Source organism: Manis pentadactyla, chromosome 13 (assembly GCF_030020395.1).
Source record: "Manis pentadactyla isolate mManPen7 chromosome 13, mManPen7.hap1, whole genome shotgun sequence".
Lineage (NCBI taxonomy): Eukaryota > Metazoa > Chordata > Mammalia > Pholidota > Manidae > Manis > Manis pentadactyla.
Window position 1 is genome coordinate 62,561,286 of NC_080031.1, and position 14,413 is coordinate 62,575,698.

General features: G+C 39.4%; 1 protein-coding gene across 1 annotated transcript in view; it reads right to left on the reverse strand.

Moving 5' to 3' along the window:
• Nucleotides 1-14,413, reverse strand: part of ADAMTS19 (ADAM metallopeptidase with thrombospondin type 1 motif 19) — a 257,477-nt gene that overhangs the window by 57,290 nt on the left and 185,774 nt on the right. The gene's annotated exons all lie outside the window — the stretch shown is intronic.

Genomic DNA, 14,413 nt, shown 5'->3' on the forward strand with positions numbered 1-14,413 from the left:
ACTTGGAGAGACTGAGTTTCCACCCACTTTTGGAAAGCGGATCCATATCTGGCTGCTCCAGAACAAAAGAAAGGCAGGCAGTCTGAGAGACTTCCTAACAGCAAGAGGGTTGCTAAAGGGTCAAGGACTGCACAGAGCTTGCTGCTCAGGAGAAAGGATAGGTGGACAAAATTGTCCAGGCACACTCTGTCCAGGAGGTTGGGAACTTTCAGGAGCTTTAGCCCCTCCATCAACCTGGCTGGCTATGCAGTTCCAACAACCCTGCCATGATATACAGCCAGCTGCACCTTCCTCCTGGCTGGCCAGCACCGGCTCGCAAACTAGCAGCCCCTGCCTTGGTGTCAGGCCAGCCAGAAGGAGGCCCTACCTATGGCAGCTACAAACGCAAAGCATAGAGGCTTACACCTGTGAGCTTGGCCCACTGGTTCTGGCAGTGGAAACTGGCCCTACAGCCGGAAAGCAGGAAACAGCTCTTTCCCCCCCCCCCGCCGGGCACCAGCACTGCTCCCCTGTGACCCCCGACATCGCTCCAGAGGCTGAGAAGTTCCAGAAAGTAGAGCTTCTGGGCACTAGAGGGCATGACATACAAATATGAAACATCAAAGGAAACTGGGTCAAACCCAAATTTCACAAACACCAGAAAAAGGGTCAAGTGAAACCAAAGTCATCAATCTTCTTGAAAGAGATTTCAAAATAAAAATCATAAACATGCTCACAGAGGTATAGAAAAATATTCAAGAACTCAGGGACGAATTGAGGGCAGAGATTCAATCATTAAGGAATTCAATATCTGCAATGAAACATACAATGGAGGTATTTAAAAGCAGATTAGAGGTAGTAGAGGAGAGAGTAAGTGTAATAGAAATTAGAGAAGAGGACTATGAAGAAGCTGAGGCAGAGAGAGAAAAAAGGATCTCTAGGAATGAAAGAATATTGAGAGAGCTGTGTGACTAATCCAAAAGGAGCAATACTCGCATTATAGGGGTACCAGAAGAAGAAGAGAGAGAAAAAGGGATAGAAAGTGTCTTTGAGGGGGTAGTTGTTAAAAACTTTCCCAATCTGGCCATTGAGGTGTACAGATCTCCCAAGACAAGGGACCCAAGGAAGACAACACCACGACATATAATTAAAATGACAAAGATCAAGGATAAGGACAGACTTTTAAGAGCAGCCAGAGAGAGGAAAAAGATCATCTACAAAGGAAAACCCATCAGGCTATAATAAGACTTCTCAAACAGAAACCTTACAGGCCAGAAGGGAGTGGCATGATATATTTGGTGCAATGAAACAGAAGGGCCTTGAACCAAGAATATTCTACCTGGCAAGATTATCATTTAAATTTGAAGGACAGGAGGGAGTCAAGATGGCAGCGTGAGTAGAACAGTGGAAATCTCCTCCCCAAACCACATATATCAATGAAAATATAACAAAGACAACTCTTCCTAGAATAAAGACCAGAGGACACAGGACAACATCCAGACCACATCCACACCTGCGAGAACCCAGTGCCTCATAAAGGCGGTAAGATACAAGCCCCGGTCCGGCGGGAACCGAGCGCCCCTCCCCCCAGCTCCGAGCAGGAGAAGAGTAGGCAGAGCAGGAGGGAGAAGGAGCCCAGGACTGCTGAAAACTCAGCCCCCGCCATCCTGACCAGAGCGCAGACACAGTGCATGCGCGGCGGGCCCTGGATACTAGGGAAACAGGGCAGCAAAAACTGTGAGAGGGTACCGGAGGCCTGGTGCCGGAGGACATAAGAAAAGCGAGCGGACAATATATATTTTTTTTCTTTTTTCTGTTTTGTTTTGGCGAGCGCTTTTTGGAAGTCTTAAAGGGATAGGGACCCCAGTAGTAGGGAAACAGGTCAGGAAGACCGGTGAGCAGATGCCTGAGGCTGGCGATGGAGAATAAAGAAAAACGAGCAGCCATTTTTAATTTTTATTTATTTATTTATTTTTATTTTTAATTTTAATTAAAAAAAATTTTTTTTTTTTGTGGTCGTTGTTTTGTTTTGGTGGGTGCTTTTTGGAAGTCTTAAAGGGGCAGGGCGGGTCACTTAATCCAGAGGTAGGGAATCCGGGGATCTCTGGGCACCCTAACCCCTGGGCTGCAGGGAGCAGGGAGGCCCCTTACGGAGATAAATAGCCTCCCAGCCGCTCCTGCTCCAACGCGACTCCACCACTTTGGAGTAGCTGCCCGAGCCAGGCCACGCCCACAGCAACAGCGGAGATAAACTCCATAGCAGCCGGGCAGGAAGCAGAAGCCCTGTCTGCACGCAGCTACCCAGCAAAAGCCAATAGAGGTCGCTGTTCTCCCAGGAGAGGAGGGCCACAAATCAACAAGAAGGGAAATTCTTCCAGCCGTCACTCATCAAAGCTCTGCAAACTAGTCCTATCACCATGAAAAGGCAAAACTACAGGCAGACAAAGATCACAGAGACAACACCAGAGAAGCAGACAGACCTAACCAGTCTTCCTGACAAAGAATTCAAAATAAGAATCATAAACATGCTGACAGAGATGCAGAGAAATATGCAAGAGATATGGGATGAAGTCCGGAGGGAGATCACAGATGCCAGAAAGGAGATTACAGAAATGAAACAAACTCTGGAAGGGTTTATAAGCAGAATGGATAGGATGCAAGAGGCCATTGATGGAATTGAAACCAGAGAACAGGAACGCATAGAAGCTGACATAGAGAGAGATAAAAGGACCTCCAGGAATGAAACAATGTTAAGAGAACTGTGTGACCAATACAAAAGGAACAATATCCGTATTATAGGGGTACCAGAAGAAGAAGAGAGAGGAAAAGGGATGGAAAGTATCTTGGAAGAAATAATTGCTGAAAACTTCCCCAAACTGGGGGAGGAAATAATCGAACAGACCACAGAAATACACAGAACCCCCAAAAGAAAGGATCCAAGTAGGAAAACACCAAGACACATAATAATTAAAATGGCAAAGATCAAGGACATGGAAAGAGTGTTAAAGGCAGCTAGAGAGAAAAAGGTCACCTATAAAGGAAAACCCATCAGGCTAACATCAGACTTCTCGACAGAAACCCTACAGGCCAGAAGAGAATGGCAAGATATATTTAATGCAATGAAACAGAAGGGCCTTGAACCAAGGATACTGTATCCAGCACGACTATCATTCAAATATGATGGTGGGATTAAACAATTCCCAGACAAACAAAAGCTGAGGGAATTTGCTTTCCACAAACCACCTCTACAGAACATCTTACAGGGACTGCTGTAGATGGGAGCACTCCTAGAAAGAGCACAGCACAAAACACCCAACATATGAAGAATCGAGGAGGAGGAATAAGAAGGGAGAGAAGAAAAGAATCTCCAGACACTGTATATAACAGCTCAATAAGCGAGCTAAGTTAGGCAGTAAGATACTAAAGAGGCTAACCTTGAACCTTTGGTAACCACGAATTTAAAGCCTGCAATGGCAATAAGTACATATCTTTCAGTAGTCACCCTAAATGTTAATGGGTTGAAAGCACCAATCAAAAGACACAGAGTAACAGAATGGATAAAAAAGCAAGACCCATCTATATGCTGCTTACAAGAAACTCACCTCAAACCCAAAGACATGTACAGACTAAAAGTCAAGGGATGGAAAAACATATTTCAAGCAAACAACAGTGAGAAGAAAGCAGGGGTTGCAGTACTAATATCAGACAAAATAGACTTCAAAACAAAGAAAGTAACAAGAGATAAAGAAGGACACTACATAATGATAAAGGGCTCAGTCAAACAAGAGGATATAACCATTCTAAATATATATGCACCCAACACAGGAGCACCAGCATATGTGAAACAAATACTAACAGAGCTAAAGGGGGAAATAGACTGCAATGCATTCAATCTAGGAGACTTCAACACACCACTCACCCCAAAGGATAGATCCACTTGGCAGAAAATAAGTAAGGACACGGAAGCACTGAACAACACAGTAGAGAAGATGAACAAAATAGACATCTACAGAACTCTACATCCAAAAGCAACAGGATACACATTGTTCTCAAGTGCACATGGAACATTCTCCAGAATAGACCACATACTAGGACACAAAAAGAGCCTCAGAAAATTCCAAAAGATTGAAATCCTACCAACCAACTTTTCAGACCACAAAGGCATAAAACTAGAAATAAACTGTACAAAGAAAGCAAAGAGGCTCACAAACACATGGAGGCTTAACAACACGCTCCTAAATAATCAATGGATCAATGACCAAATCAAAATGGAGATCCAGCAATATATGGAAACAAATGACAACAACAACACTAAGCCCCAACTTCTGTGGGACACAGCAAAAGCAGTCTTAAGAGGAAAGTATATAGCAATCCAAGAATATTTTAAAAAGGAAGAGCAATCCCAAATGAATGGTCTAATGTCACAATTATCGAAATTGGAAAAAGAAGAACAGATGAGGCCTAAGGTCAGCAGAAGGAGGGACATAATAAAGATCAGAGAAGAAATAAATAAAATTGAGAAGAATAAAACAATAGCAAGAATCAATGAAACCAAGAGCTGGTTCTTCGAGAAAATAAACAAAATAGATAAGCCTCTAGCCAGACTTATTAAGAAGAAAACAGAGTCAACACAAATCAACAGTATCAGAAACGAGAAAGGAAAAATCACGACGGACCCCACAGAAATACAAAGAATTATTAGAGAATACTATGAAAAAATATATGTTAACAAGCTGGGAAACCTTGGAGAAATGGACAACTTCCTAGAAAAATAAAATCTTCCAAGACTGACCCAGAAAGAAACAGAAAATCTAAACAGACCAATTACCAGCAATGAAATTGAAGCGGTAATAAAAAAAACTACCAAAGAACAAAACCCCCGGGTCAGATGGATTTACCTCGGAATTTTATCAGACATACTGGGAAGACATAATACCAATTCTCCTTAAAGTTTTCCAAAAAATAGGGGAGGAAGGGATAGTCCCAAACTCATTCTATGAAGCTAACATCACCCTAATACCAAAACCAGGCAAAGACCCCACCAAAAAAGAAAACTACAGACCAATATCCCTGATGAACGTGGATGCAAAAATACTCCACAAAATATTAGCAAACCAAATTCAAAAATACATCAAAAGGATCATACAGCATGACCAAGCGGGATTCATCCCAGGGACGCAAGGATGGTACAACATTCGAAAGTCCATCAACATCATCCACCACATCAACAAAAAGAAAGACAAAAACCACATGATCATCTCCATAGATGCTGAAAAAGCATTTGACAAAGTTCAACATCCATTCATGATAAAAACTCTCAGCAAAATGGGCATAGAGGGCAAGTACCTCAACATAATAAAGGCCATCTATGATAAACCCAGAGCCAACACTATATTGAACAGCGAGAAGCTGAAAGCATTCCCTCTGAGATTGGGAACTAGACAGGGATGCCCACTCTCTCCACTGTTATTTAACATAGTACTGGAGGTCCTAGCCACATCAATCAGACAAAACAAAGAAATACAAGGAATACAGATTGGCAAAGAAGAAGTTAAACTGTCACTATTTGCAGATGACATGATACTGTACATAAAAAACCCTAAAGACTCCACCCCAAAACTACTAGAACTGATATCGGAATACAGCAAAGTTGCAGGATACAAAATCAACACACAGAAATCTGTGGCTTTCCTACACACTAACAATGAACCAACAGAAAGAGAAATCAGGAAAACAACTCCATTCACAATTGCATCAAAAAAATAAAATACCTAGGAATAAAACTAACCAAGGAAGTGAAAGATTTATAGTCTGAAAACTACAAGTCACTCTTAAGGGAAATTAAAGGGGACACTAACAGATGGAAACTCATCCCATGCTCGTGGTTAGGAAGAATTAATATCGTCAAAATGGCCATCCTGTCCAAAGCAATATACAGATTTGATGCAATCCCTATGCAACTACCAGCAACATTCTTCAATGAACTGGAACAAATAATTCAAAAATTCATATGGAAACACCAAAGACCCTGAATAGCCAAAGCAATCCTGAGAATGAAGAATAAAGTAGGGGGGATCTCACTCCCCAACTTCAAGCTCTACTATAAAGCCATAGTAATCAAGACAATTTGATATTGGCACAAGAGCAGAGCCACAGACCAATGGAACAGACTAGAGAATCCAGACATTAACCCAGACATATATGGTCAATTAATATTTGATAAAGGAGCCATGGACATACAATGGGGAAATGACAGGCTCTTCAACAGATGGTGCTGGCAAAACTGGACAGCTACATGTACGAGAATGAAACTGGACCATTGTCTAACCCCATATACAAAAGTAAACTCAAAATGGATCAAAGACCTGAATGTAAGTCATGAAACCATTAAACTCTTGGAAGAAAACATAGGCAAAAACCTCTTAGATATAAACATGAATGACCTCTTCTTGAACATATCTCCCCGGGCAAGGAAAACAACAGCAACAATGAACAAGTGGGACTATATTAAGCTGAAAAGCTTCTGTACAGCAAAAGACACCATCAATAGAACAAAAAGGAACCCTACAGTATCGGAGAATGTATTTGAAAATGACAGATCCGATAAAGGCTTGACGTCCAGAATATAAAAAGAGCTCACACTCCTCAACAAACAAAAAACAAGTAACCCAATTAAAAAATGGGCAGAGGAACTGAACAGACAGTTCTCCGAAACAGAAATACAGATGGTCAATAGACACATGAAAAGATGCTCCACATCACTAATTATCAGAGAAATGCAGATTAAAACTACAATGAGTTATCACCTCACACCAGTAAGGATGGCTGCCATCCAAAAGACAAACAACAACAAATGTTGGTGAGGCTGTGGAGAATGGGGAATCCTCCTACACTGCTGGTGGGAATGTAAATTAGTTCTACCATTGTGGAAAGCAGTATGGAGGAACATCAAAATGCTCAAAACAGACTTACCATTTGACCCAGGAATTCCACTCCTATGTATTTACATTAAGAATGCAGCAATCAAGTATGAGAAAGACCAATGCACACCTATGTTTATTGCAGCACTATTTACAATAGCCAAGAATTGGAAGCAACCTAAATGTCCATCGATAGATGAATGCATAAAGAAGTTGTGGTACATATACACAATGGAATACTACTCAGCCATAAGAAAAGGGCAAATCCTACCATTTGCAGCAACATGGATGGAGCTGGAGGGTATTATGCTCAGTGAAACAAGCCAAGCGGAGAAAGAGAAATACCAAATGATTTCACTTATCTGTGGAATATAAGAACAAAGGAAAAACTGAAGGAACAAAACAGCAGCAGAATCACAGAACTCAAGAATGGACTAACAGGTACCAAAGGGAAAGGGACTGGGGAGGATGGGTGGGAAGGGAGGGATAAGGGGGTGGGAGAAAGGGGAGGGCTGTACAACACAGAGAAGGCAAGTAGTGATTCTACAACATTTGCTATGCTGATGGACAGTGACTGTAAAGGGGTTTATAGGGGGGACCTGCTATAGGGGAGAGCCTAGTATACATAATATTCATCATGTAAGTGTAGATTAGTGATAACAACAACAACAAAAAAGGCAGTTCCTGTGTGTAGACCTCCAACGAGTTCTACACAAGGGTATAAAGGGCATATAAAAGTGTAGGCAAAGGGTCTGTTTGTGTTTATACAGAGGATCAAAGCCTAATTGGGCTACCCCGAGAATGAACTAAGATACGATATGAAAAAGAACTTCCAACATCTGCACTCTCTGGAAGACTCATGCCAGAAGATGATCATCAAAAAACCCCAACAAAGATCCACGCACTGCTACAGCTGTAGATGCACTCATCCCACCAGTTCCTGGACTTGCCATGGGAATGAAGAAGGAGATATCTAAGCTGGCCTGTGCATACAGTAAAACAACAAATTTGACTGGATCTATACTGTTGGAACTCAACCAAGAATTAGGAGAAGTGCAAATTGTAGCGCTCCAAAATCTTACAACTACAGACTATTTACTGTTAAAAGAACATATGGCATGTGAACAGTTCCCAGGAATGGGTTGTTTTAATTTGTCTGATTTCTCTCAGACTGTTCAAGTTCAGTTGGACAATATCCACCATATCATAGATAAGTTTTCACAAATGCCTAAGGTGCCTAACTGGTTTTCTTGGTTTCACTGGAGATGGCTGGTAATTACAGGTATGCTTTCGTTATGTAACTATACTCCTATTATGTTAATGTGTGTGCACAATTTAATTAGTAGTTTAAAACCTATCCATGCCGAAGTTACTCTACAAGAAGATATGTCAAAGAAATAATCAATCTTCCCATGTTTTCTTCCGCCTGCTACTTCTATAGCTTTTCTTCTTCCTTCCTAATTACAACCCTGAAATAGAATTCGTGCCTCATATCAAATTTACCGAGTATCATAATTCTTCCAAGTGGTAAAGATACCTCAAGACAAATGCTGGGCATAGAAGCCACAGGGCATAAATATGCGAAGAAGTAAAAAGCGAACATTTTCAAACAATAAGGCTTCTCTCTCACTTACCAACTTTACATTTCCCTGTATGGCCCTGGAAGATGACTGTTTAGCCAGAGACGGGTAAGATTCCTCAAGGGAGGAACAACCTAAGACAGGCACCGTCGCAGGGGGGCCATCAGGTGAGAAATTGGGGATCAACAGAGGTGAGGCTTAGAACCTCACCCCCCCTGTTCTGAGAGAAATCTTCTGCATATGTGGATGTTTTATTGCCCTTGTCTAGCTTGGATTAACACATAGTCTACAGGCACACACCTGATCATCTACATTTGCTCTCTTACAACACTAAACTATGTTTTCTACCTTTATCTTGTATCTACCTACCACTTCAGCATTTTATTAAAAATAATAATAATAAAGAGAGAAATGTGGTATCCACATATAAATCAAGTATAAAAATCAAATGAGTATTCATATTTGAACTGTTTATAGTTCATAATGCATGAGCAAAACCAAAAGTTTCTGTGATGACTGCCCTTGTACTGTTCACCATGTAACTTATTCACTATGTAAGAATTTGTTCTCCATGTAAGAACTTGTTTGTTATGCTTCAGAAGATTGGAGACTGACGAGAATTAGGCTTGGGGTGGATTAATGATTGTGCAGTGAGCATTGACTCCCCTATACAGAATTTTATTGTTGTTAACAACCATTTGATCAATAAATATGAGAGATGCCCTCACAACAAAAAAGTAAAGAAAAAAAAATTTGAATGAGAGATTAAACAATTTCCAGATAAGCAAAAGCTGAGAGAATTTAACTCCCATAAACCATCTCTACAGTGTATTTTGGAGGGACTGCTATATATATAGAAGTGTTCCTAAGGCTAAATAGCTGTCACCAGAGGAAATAAAACCACAGTAAAGAAAGTAGAACTAATTACTAAGCAGATGCAAAATCAAATCAACTACCCCCAAAGTCAGTTAAGGGATAGACAAAGAGTACAGGAAACCTAATATATAAAGAATGGAGGAGGAAAAAACAAAGAACCTTCAGACTGTGTCTAAATCTTCAAGAACTCAGGAACAAATTAAGGATGGAGATTCAATCATTAAGAAATTCAATATCTGAAATGAAACATACAATAGAGTGATTTAAAAGCCAATTAGATATAGTAGAGGAGACAGTAAATGGAATAGAAATTAGAGAAGAGGACTACAAAGAAGCCGAGGCAGTAATAGCATACTAAGTGAGTTAAATTAGACTGTTAGATAGTAAGGGCATTATCCTTGAACCTTTGTTAACCACAAATGTAAAGCCTGCAATGGCAATAAGTACATAGCTATCGATAATCACCCTAAATGTAAATGGTCTGAATGCACCAATCAAAAGACAGAGTCACTGAATAAATAAAAAAACAAGAGCCATCTATATGCTGCCTACAAGAGACTCACTTCAAACCCAGAGACATACACAGACTGAAAGTGAAGGGATGGAAAAAGTTATTTCATGCAACTAACAGGGAGAAAAAAGCAGGAGCTGCAGTACTTGTATTAGACAAAATAGACTTCAAAACAAAGAAAGTAACAAGAGACAAGGAAGGACATTACATAAAGTTAAAGGGGTTAATCCAACAAGAGGATATAACCATTATAAATATCTACCCAACACAGGTGCACCTACATATGTGAAACAAATACTAACAGAATTAAAAGGGAAATAGAATGCAATGCATTCATTTTAGGAGACCTTAACACACCATATACTTCAAAGGACAGATCAACCAGACAGAAAATAAGTAAGGAAACAAAGGCACTTAACAACACATTACAACAAATGGACCTAACAGACATCTACAGAGAGCTCCACCCAAAAGCAACAAGATACACATTCTTCTCAAGTGCACATGGAACATTTTCAAGAATAGATCATATGTAAGGCCACAAAAAGAGCCTCAGTAAATTAAAAAAGATTGAAATTGTACCAACCATCTTCTCAGATCACAAAGGTATGAAACTAGAAATAAATTATGCAACGAAAACAAAAAAGCCCACAAACACATGGAGGCTTAACAAAATGCTCATAAATAATCAATGGATCAATGACCAAATAAAAACAGAGATCAAGCAATATATGGAGACAAATTACAATAGTTCAACACCACAAAATTTGTGGGAAGCAGCAAAGGCCATGCTAAGGGGGAAGTCTATTGCAATATAGGCCTACTTCAGGAAAGAAGAACAATCCCTAATGAACAGTCTAAACTCACAGTTTATGAAACTAGAAAAAGAAGAACAAATGAGGTCCAAAGTCAGAAGAAGGAGGGACATAATAATTAGAGCAGAAATAAATAAATTTGAGAAGAATAAAACAATAGAAGGAATCAATGAAAGCAAGAGCTGATTCTTCGAGTAAATAAATAAAATAGATAAACCCCAAGCCAGACTTATCAAGAAAAAAAGATTCTACACATATAAACAGAATCAGAAATGAGAAAGGAAAATCACTATGGGCACAACAGAAATATAAAGAATTATTAGAGAATATTATGTAAAATTACATGGTAACAAACTGGATAACCTAGAAGAACTGGACAACTTTCTAAAAAAACTACAAACTTCCAAGGCTGACCCAGAATGAAACAGAAAATCTGAACAGACCAATGACCAGCAATGAAATTGAACTGGTAATCAAAAAACTACCTAGGAACAAAATCCCTGGACCAGATGGCTTCTCTGCTTACTTTTATCAAACACTTAGTGAAGACCTAATACCCATCCTCCTTAAAGAAAGAGTAGAAGAAGAGGGAATACTTCCAAACTCATTCATGAGGCCAGCATCACTCTAATACAAAAACCAGGCAAATACACCACAAAAAAAAGAAAATTACAGACCAATATCCCTGATGAACATACATGCAAAAATACTCAACAAAGTATTAGCAAACCGAATTCAAAAATACATCAAAAAGATCATCCATCATGATCAAGTGGGATTTATTCTAGGGATGCAAGGATGGTACAATATTTAAAAAATCCATCAACATCATCTACTATATCAACAAAAAGAAGGACAAAACCACATGATCATCTCCACAGATGCTGAAAAAGCATTTGACAAAATTCAACATCCATTCATGATAAAAACTCTCAACAAAATGAGTATAGAGGGAAAGTACCTCAACATAATAAGGGCCATATATGACAAGCCCAGAGCCAACATCATACTTAACAGCGAGAAGCTGAAAGCGTTTCCTTTAAGATCAGGAACAAGACAAGGATGCCCATTCTCCCCACTTTTATTCAACATAGTACTGGAGGTCCTAGTCACAGAAATCTGATAACACAAAGACATAAAAGGCATCCAAATTGGCAAGGAGAAGTTAAACTGTCACTGTTTGCAGATGACATGATATTTTACATAAAAAACCCTAAAGAATCCACTCCAAAACTACTAGGTCTAATATCTAAATTCAGCAAAGTTGCAGGGTATAAAATTAATACACAGAAATCTGTTGCATTCCTATAAACTAATGATGAATTAGCAGAAAGAGAAATCAGAAAAACAATTCCATTCACAATTGCATCAAAAAGAATAAAATACCTAGGAATAAACCTAACCAAGGAAGTGAAAGACCTATACCCTGAAAACTACAAGACACTCATGAGAGAAATTAAAGAAGATACCAATAAATGGAAACACTTCCCATGCTCATGAGTAGGAAGAATTAATATTGTCAAAATGGCCATCCTCAGGGAAGGCAGTACAACACAGAGAAGACAAGTAGTGATTCTATAGCATCTTACTATGCTGATGGACAGTGACTGTAATGGGGTATGTGGTGGGGACTTGATAATGGGGGGAGTCTAGTAACCATAATGTTGCTCATGTAATTGTACATTAATGATACCAAAAAAAAAAATGGCCATCCTGCCTAAAGCAATCTGCATATTCAATGCAATCCCTATCAAAATACTGACAGCATTCTTCAATGAACTAGAGCAAATAGTTCTAAAATTCACATGGAACCACAAAAGACCCTGAGTAGCCAAAGCACTCCTGAGAAGGAAGAATAAAGCAGGGGGGATTATGCTCCCTGACTTCAATCTGTACTACAAAGCCACAGTAATCAAGACAATTTAGTACTGGTGCAAGAACAGACCCATAGACCAATGTAACAGACTAGAGAGCCCTGATTTAAACCCAAGTATATATGGTTAATTAATATATGATAAAGAAGCCATGGACATACAATGGGGAAGTGACAGCCTCTTCGACAACTGGTGTTAGTAAAACTGGACAGGTACATGAAAGAGAATGAGACCGGATTATTGTCTAACCCCATACACAAAAGTAAACTCGAAATGGATCAAAGGCCCGAATATAAGTCATGAAACCATAAAACTTTTAGAAGAAAACATAGGCAAAAATTCTTGAATATAAACATGAGCACTTTTTCCTGAATGCATCTCCTTGAGCAAGGGAAACAAAAGCAAAAATGAACAAATGGTACTACGTCAAGTTAAAAAGCTTCTGTACAGCAAAGGACACCATCAATAGAACAAAAAGGCATCCTATAGTATGGGAGAATATATTTGCAAGTGACATATCCAACAAAGGGTTATTAACATCCAAAATATATACAGAACTCACATGTCTCAACACCTGAAAAGCAAACATCCCTATTAAAAAAATGGGTAGAGTAGCTGAAGAGACACTTCTTCAAAGAAATTCTGATGGCCAACAGGGACATGAAAAGATGTTCCACATCGCTAATCATCAGAGAAATGCAAACTAAAACCACAAAGAGATATCACCTCACATCAGTCAGAACGGCCAGCATCAAAAAGACTAAGAACAACAAATGCTGGCGAAGATGTGGATCAAGGGGAATCCTCCTACACTGCTGATGGGAATGTAAATTAGTTCAACCATTGTAGAAAGCAATATGGAGGTTCCTCAAAAAACTAAAAATAGAAATACCATTTGACCCAGGATTTCCACTCCTATTACCATTTGACCCAGGATTTCCATTCCATTACCCAAAGAATACAAGTTATCAGATTCAAAAAGACATATGCACCCCTATGTTTATTGCAGTACTATTTACAATAGCCAAATATGGAAGCAACCTAAGTGTCCATCAGTAGATGAATGGATAAAGAAGAGGTGGTATATATATATATATATATATACAATGGAATACTATTCAGCCATAATAAAGAAACAAATCCTACCATTTGCAACAACATTGATGGAGCTAGAGGGTATTATGCTCAGTGAAATAAGTCAGGCAGAGAAAGACAAATACCAAATTATTTTCCTCATTTGTGGAGTATAACAACAAAACTGAAGGAACAAAATAGCAGCAGACTCAGAGACTCCAAGAAGGGACTAATGGTTACCAAAGGGGAGGGGTAGGGAAGGGTGGGTAGGGAGGGAGAGAGAAGGGGATTGAGAGGTATTATGATTAGTACACATGGTGTGTATGGGGTCATGGGGAAGACAGTTTAGCACAGAGAAGACAAGTAGGGACTCTGTGGCATCTTACTACACTGATGGACAGTGACTACAATAGGGTACGGCGGGGGGGACTTGATAATAAGGGTGAATGTAGTAACCACATTGTTTTTCTTGTGAAACCTTTGTAAGAGTATACATCATGATACCTTAACAAAAAAAATATTAAGTAAGCAATAAGACTAGGTTTTTGCCACATGGCTCAGCCTTGGACAGAAAAAACAGAAAGCTGAGTGCTTGAATTTTTGTTCTGGAATGATTGGACACAGAAATGCCTGAAATGGTGCAATTCCAGACCTGTAATATGTGCATCACAGAAGAAAAATCTCAGATTCTGTCAGCAAGTAACAGATCTTATAGATTATGCAGTCCAAACCCTTGATTATACAAGATGAGGAGGTGGAGTTTCAAAGTAGATCAGACCTAAAG